The 7,310-nt window shown below is 45.3% G+C and overlaps 1 long non-coding RNA gene across 1 annotated transcript; it reads right to left on the bottom strand.

The window, feature by feature from the left end:
- Positions 1-1,909: 1,909 nt before the first annotated feature.
- Positions 1,910-6,742, bottom strand: LOC123608470. Its single transcript, XR_006717249.1, has 2 exons — positions 6,519-6,742; positions 1,910-2,335 (listed from the first exon to the last, which is right to left on the bottom strand). It is a non-coding gene; the product is annotated as an uncharacterized LOC123608470 (long non-coding RNA).
- Between the last annotated feature and the right edge of the window lie 568 nt (positions 6,743-7,310).

Raw genomic sequence — 7,310 nt, forward strand, 5'->3', positions numbered from 1 at the left:
TGCAGCAGCAGGTGAGACCTGTTCATCCTGCCTTTCCAAGAGATGCTGGCAACAGTTGCCCATGGCCTGACATGCTGCCTATGTTTCAGTGATAGTGGCAGCGGCCACAGGCACTGGGACCCCCATCCCCCTTGCAGAAAATGAGGCTGTTTATTACGTGGTGGGTGTTCTGGATTTTGTCTCTCTTACCTCCCCCGATTTTCCTTCTTCCCTGCGAAGTCTCGGGAAACTCAGGAACTGGTGCCCCTCAGAGTCTGACAGTCTCTCAGGGTCCTTTGGGGTTTGGTGTTCCATGTCTGGAATCTTCCCTACTAGGGAGCCCAAGGCAGGCACCGCGAACAAGACCATCTGGGAATGGCGGCCGAGAAAGATGTAATATTCTAAACCACTGTCTGTCACTCAGATGTGATGGGCTGACTGTCTGTGTCCCTCAAAATTTATATCTTGAAGCCCTAACCCCCAATGTGATGGTATCTAAGGGTGGGGCCTTTGGAGGTAACTAGGTATATTTATTTTTTTAAGTTTATTTATTTATCTTTCAAGAGAGAGCAAGTGGGGTAGGGGCAGAAAGAGAGAGGGGAGAGTGAATCCCCAGTAGGAGCTGCACTGTCAGCGCAGAGCCCCATGCGTGGCTCGAACCCACAAACTGTGAGATCATGACCTGAGCTGAAATCAAGAGTTGGGCGCTTGCTGAGCCACCCCGGTGCCCCGGAGATAGCTAGGTTCCCAAGAGGGTGGCACCCCAGGATGAGATTAACGTCCCATAAGGAGAGATAGAGAAACCAGAACACCCCTCCCACTCTCTCTCTCTGCCACGCGAGGACACGGCAAGAAGCCAGGAAGAGGGCCCTCACCAGGAGCTGAATCTGCCGGCACCCTGACCTTGGACTTTTCAACCTCCAGAACTGTGAGAAACAAATGTCTGTTGGTTAAGCCACTTCGTCTCTGCTCTTTTGTCATAGCAGCCCAAGCTAACTCAGACAGCTGGCATCCCATCCTTGCCGTAACTGATTCATTCTTCATAGCATCCACAAAAAGGGGAGTGGAAAATAAGCAACTCACATTTCCCAAGTGCCCACCCATGCTCTGTGCCAGATGATTTAAGCTATTCACTTAATCTTTACAACAACTTTACAATATCATCTCTTTTGTTTTGGTTTCATAAACAGGAAAACGGAGCTAATAAGGGAATACACAACCAGAGTTATATAGGTAGCACCTAGAAGTATGACTTGAACCCAGGAGTTTTTTTAATGTTTATTTTTGAGAGAGAGACAGAGCATGAGTGGGGAAGGGGCAGACAGAGAGAGAGGGAAACACAGAATCCGAAGCAGGCTCCAGGCTCTGAGCTGTCAGCACAGAGTCCGATGCAGGGCTCGAACCCATGAACCGTGAGATCATGACCTGAGCCAAAATCGGACGCTTAACCGACTGAGCCATCCAGGCGCCCCTTGAACCCAGAATTTTTGATCCCATAGTTTCTCCCACAATAAAGTGAAATTTAAATATAAGGCCTGCCTTCTTAGAGGCACATAGCAAAACAAAATGTTGATGAACAAAAGATTTTATCTTTTTTTAAATTGTTTTTTAATTTGAAACAGGGGAGAGGGACAGAGGGAGAGAGAAAATCTCAAGTAGGCTATATGCTCAGGGCTAAGCCTGACACGGGGCTCAATCCCACAATCCTGGGATCATGACCTGAGCCAAAATCAAGAGTCCTACACCCAACCGACTGAGCCACCCAGGTGCCCCCAAAATTTTATCTTTTAAAGTCCAGGGTCCAGGTGTTTGTTTTGGCCTTGGGAATTTAGAGAAATGTAGGTATTAGTTGCTTGTTCTTTAGTTTATTTCATTTAATCACTCAAAAATATTGTTTCCTTAGCTGACAAGCCTAGAGATTCAGACAAGCTACATCTCATTCATTTTAATATATCTTATGGTGACACCACCAGCACAATGCAACAGGAAAATGCCATTGGGCTTGGGATGGCCTTAAAATGCAGAGCAAAATGGGGAAAAAAAAAGTATAATTCTCATATTGTCAGGTTATAGTCTTTGATGCAAATTTTAAGTGAACTGACTAATAAATGAAACGTCTGCCACCAGAAAACACAGAGAATTCCAGAGTTTTGACTCCAAAATTTCCCATCATGCCTCTTTGCCTCCACCAGCCATTTTAACAACCACTACCACCAAAGATTATGCATTGGATCAGTTTCAAAAATCTGGGAAGCAAGTAGATGAGAAAGTCTTCTTTATTTTTTTTTTTTCTTTCAGTTGAGTATGTTCTTCCAAGATCTCATGATTCCAGGAATATGGAAGGCAGTTCTGCTAACTAAACAAACAAACAAACAAAAACATTAGTGCTAATTCGCTCCAGACCTAGAATGGAAACAAAGAAATCTATTACTCCCTGTGATGAAATTCAAACAGGCAGATAGGGACCAAGAAAAGTGTGCCGACTTTAGGATCACGGTGTTGTTTTGTTTCTCCCTTCACTGGTGACGCCGTTCTCCCCCAGTGTTCTTCCACGTGACAGATACCCGACAAATTAAACTGAAATCCACTTGGCCACCATTAAAACTTTGCCACCAGATAAAATCTGTGCCCATCGGCCGGGTTAGGGGTCAGCTGATTGGCAAATACGCGTGTCCTAAGTTCTCAGAGCTGTGCCTGGTGCTGTAGAAAATAGAGAGGTTCAAAAATGTGTCCTTTTACTGAAAGAGGTGATAGGCTTTTATGGACCAAGATGATCACAAATGACAAGAGGGAGCAAAGTCAAATGATACTAAATTACTACACTTCATGGCATGTTTTGCAAGAGCTGTAAGGTTTCGGAGGGGAGGGGAATGGATTTGAAGGCTGTTGGTAGGCAGAAGCAGGCTCATTAGATTCCTTAGCCTCAACTTATCCTTCCCCGAGACCAGCTCCGAGCCCAGAGCCTTCCCTGCCAGACCGGGTAGCATCTTATTAACCTTAAAGTCTTCAGAAGCTCATTCCTTACTAGCTTCCAGTTCAAATAAACAGAAATGCATGAATACACTACCATGTGCAAAGTAATTCCTGTGTTTTGAGGACACGGCAATCACTGAGAAACCAGTATTCTTCACTGAACCACTGAAGACCATTACCCTTCAGTCTTTGGATGTGGGCTGCTGCAGAAATGTGGATGTGGGCATGTGGCCTTGGGCAAGGCAACCCTCTTGAGCCAAGGCAAATATTACAAAGGGCTGACAGTTGAGGGTATCTGCACGCGGTAATTCTCAGCAGGTAGAGGAATAAAGCCCCACAGGGTTGAAGGGAGATCTAGGCAATGCGCCACAGCCTATGCTGGTCTTTCCTTCATCCCACTTGGATCCACTACTTTAAGTTCTGGAAACAACTCCTCTAGGCTTCTGGGGTCAGTTTGTAGGGGGGGAAGCTTCTCTCAAGGAAAACTTACACAGGAAGGTTAGCCCCAGGCACTGCAGCTGGCTTCAGGGTAACTGCTTATACCCATTATCTCTTTCCTCTTCAACCATTGTAGATGCTTCCCCCTCTTGTCTAGTACTTGGAGTCCTGGTGACTTACCTTGTGGCTTTGCCCATATCATCATCCCTAAGGAATCTCACCCCTGGTTACCCCGCCTTTATGTGATTGCTGCACGCATTTCTTATCGGACAAGGGAGTATCAAGAGGAACCAGGAGGAACCCAAGTGAATTACTTGGGTTACAAACAGGGTTCTCTTTGCCGCCATTGTGTAACAGAAGCCATACTTCCTCCTGATTATCAAGGTTAATTATCCCTGCTAGAATTGTGGCTTAAACCTGCATATATAGCCACCCCATCCTAGAATCCAGCTCAGAGTTTTGCCTCATCCACCAGCTGGTTGTTAGGGATACTCTCTATGGTCAGAGGTGTGAACTAAGAGAGAGAGATTCTGTTGGATAGATGACATGGGTGTCCGGGCCACTTGCTTAGGGAACTTGCTTGTGTCCTCTGCCCTGCTCCCACCCAATTCTTCACGTGCTGCTTTCATCTTGCAATAGATGCTTGCTGGATCTGTCCAACGACATGACTTGGTGGGTCGGATAGAACCCTGCTCATGATGGACAGCTGTGACTCCGTGGTCATTAGATTTCTCATGATCAATCATTCCACCTCTTCCATGACTCAATAGCATGCCAGGAGCTTTTTTCCAAAAGGTGTATAATTGTTTATTAAAGTTTGTGTGGTCTTATTCCAGAACCCTAGGGTCTGTGTTGTGATTTGTCTTTGGAGCTTAGCATACTCTTTACACGGAGTCTTTTCCCACCACTGAAGATACTTCTTCCCACCCCCCGCCCGCCCGCCCCGAGTACTCCTTTATTTATTTATTTATTTTTAATTTACATAATATCACTGGTCTACTAGGTCATTAGGCCAAAGGCCAGTGTCAAATAATGCGCAGAAGCCTTAATCTGCTGCAGGCCCTAATCAATATTGGCAACTTTCTGTTTCCCTAGGTATTTGGGCTGCAGCAATATTCCTAGATGTGGAATGTGCAGCCTCCAGAATTTCAAGAGGTCCACCAGGTGTTGAGTGCCCTTCTTTCTATTTGGAGGTGCAAGATGAAATCATTTACCCTTTTCTGCAGAGATGATCTGAACACCTAAAGTTTTTACTCATATGGGACCCCCTAAATTTTTCTAGTTTTTTACTACAGCCGGAAGCACATGGGGCTTCCATGAACCAGTCACTACTTTTTCATCTAGTCTGAAGAGCACGATTCTATCCATATAATGAACCAATAGATGTTGTGTAGAATGTCCAAGTCTCCGAGAGTTAACATAGCCTTAGCGTAAGACTGTAAATGCGTACAGGTTTCTGTCTGAAGTGAATCTGAAGCCTTCCAGGTATCTTTTTCTCTGATAGAGATAACAAAAGAATGGATTGGCCAGATCAGTGGCCGCATACCATGAATCTGAGGCTATGCTAATCTGCTCTAAAAGGGATACCTCAGGGCCAGCAGGTGCAATGGACACCAGAACTTGCCTGAGCTTGAAATATCTATAGTCATCCTACAGGATCCATCTGGTTTTTTCAGGGCTCATACTAACAAATTAAAAGGAGATAGGATGGGAAAGAATTTCAGGAGTGGTACTAACTTCTTTCATTCCTCCTGGATTTTTTTTTTTTTTTTTACTTGCTACCTTGGCAGGAGAGTAGAGGTGCAACTCCAGAGGCTCCCACCCAGTTTTCTCTGCTACAGTAGCACATATCCCACCAGCTAAGAGGCCAATGTCAAGATTGTGCCTGTTACCAAATATGTCTCCTCCGACTATCCATTCAAAGACTGGTTAGGGGACCACTGGACAAGTCCACAGACCCAGTGGACACACTGCAATCCAGACATAGGCCTGAGCTCCATTTTTCACCAGGTGTCCTATGCCCTACTCTAATAAAGAGCCCAAGTTGAGGCTTCGAATCTCTGTACATCAGTGTTAATTGAGACCCAGCATCCAATACTCTCAAGTGTTCACTATTCCCTTTTCCCTAACATATGGTTCCCTGAGTAAATGTGTATAGATTCACTTGGGGGAGTACTGGAGGAATAATTCTCTGTTCACGTATTATGGTGTTATGGAATCCTTCCTCCTGGGTACACAACCTACCCTCCAGTCAGTGGGTTCTGGGTTTGAAAACGGGCTTATATGTGAAACCGGGTGAGAAGTCATGACTTTGTGTTGGGGCAACTGCCCTCAGCATCCTAATCATACACCTTTGATAGCTTTTGATCCCGTAGACCACATAGGTTCCTTGTCGTCTGACCATCTATTTTGATCCTAGTGATGCGAAGTTGTGTTAACTAATTCCATCATTCTCTGTGGGTCTGATCCCCTGGCTGTTTCTCTGTCCTTGCCTTTCATTATGATAAATTCTATCCACCTGGCTTCCTAGGGTTAAGTAACACTACCTGCAGCTATTGTTCTGGGATCCTATTATCCCTATTGCTGTCAGGCAGTCCAGCTCTATAGTGGCATCTCTTATAACAGCTCTGCAGTACAGATCATGGCCACTACTGAGCTTCTTAATAATGCTGGTGCCCCTCTCATCAGCACCTCTCTTAATGCTACCAAGAAAACCCTTTGACTTGCAAACTTACCTTTTATTTCTTTTTTTAAAAAAAATTATTTGAGAGAGAGAGTGTGTGAGTGGGGGAGAGGGGCAGAGAGAGAGAGAGAGAGAGAGAGAATCTCAAGCAGGATCCGTGCTCAGTGTGGAGCCCAACACAGGACCCGATCCCATGACCCTGGGATCATAACCGAGCTGAAATCAAGAGTTGGATGCTTAACTGACTGAGCCACCCAGGAATCCAGAACACTTAGCCTTTACTTGTCAATTAATCCCTCACAGCCTTTCATTACCTAGTTTCCAAACTGTCCATTGTGCTTAGCAACAGCTACCCAGTTTTACTGTTCATAGAGTAACTTTTCTTTCCCCTATGTCTCGAAACTACTAGAACATTCTCTCCTATAAGAATAACTTTCCAGTTTACGTCTGGTGTAAGTATTAGCAGGTGCACTGCTATCTCATGCCAGATGCTATCCTGTGGTTGGTGGAGGTCCTCATTGCCAAACAAGCAGCAAGTGATCCGGCTCCAAAATCTCATCTTAGCAACTGATTTCTGAAACCACTCTTGGCACCAACTGTCATGGACCAAGTTCCCAAGAAGCCGACGCTGAGCCAGAGAAACACACAGGAAGTGTATTACAGATAGCTCTTGATATTAATACCTGTGGAAGAAAAGGGAAAGCTTATGAGACAGTCTTGACAAAGCCCCAGTTGACTCCTTGGATGCTCTGAATCTTGGATGACCTATAGAGTTGTGCAGAGTTGGGCCAAGAGGCCACGCACTTGTATCTCCATATTAACTAGTCATTAGATACAGGCTGACTCAGGAAAGTGGTCTTCAATTTGGGTAGGATGACCTTTTTAAAATAATTCTGCAGAGGACTGGTAGCTGAAGGCTCTGTGGACCATGTACCAAGCAGCTGTGGAAAGAGTCCTTTGTTCATGAGGGACTTGGGTGACACAATCCAGCATCCACCACAGCTGCTGACTTGCTGTGTAAGGAGATGGGTAACTAACACGGGCTAAGGAGCTTTACAGGACCAACCTCAGTTGGCTCACACTGGAAGGCTGTGTGCCTAGAAAAGGACTGTTAAGTTTAGAAAAATTATGTGGACTACATCACAGGTAAGTTGCTGAGTCAGGGAGACATCAAGGTAAGCTGTGAGAGAGGTACAGCATGGAGATTCAGGACACAATGATTTTGACCTTTCTGTCC

This window comes from Leopardus geoffroyi, chromosome B2, assembly GCF_018350155.1.
Source record: "Leopardus geoffroyi isolate Oge1 chromosome B2, O.geoffroyi_Oge1_pat1.0, whole genome shotgun sequence".
NCBI lineage: Eukaryota > Metazoa > Chordata > Mammalia > Carnivora > Felidae > Leopardus > Leopardus geoffroyi.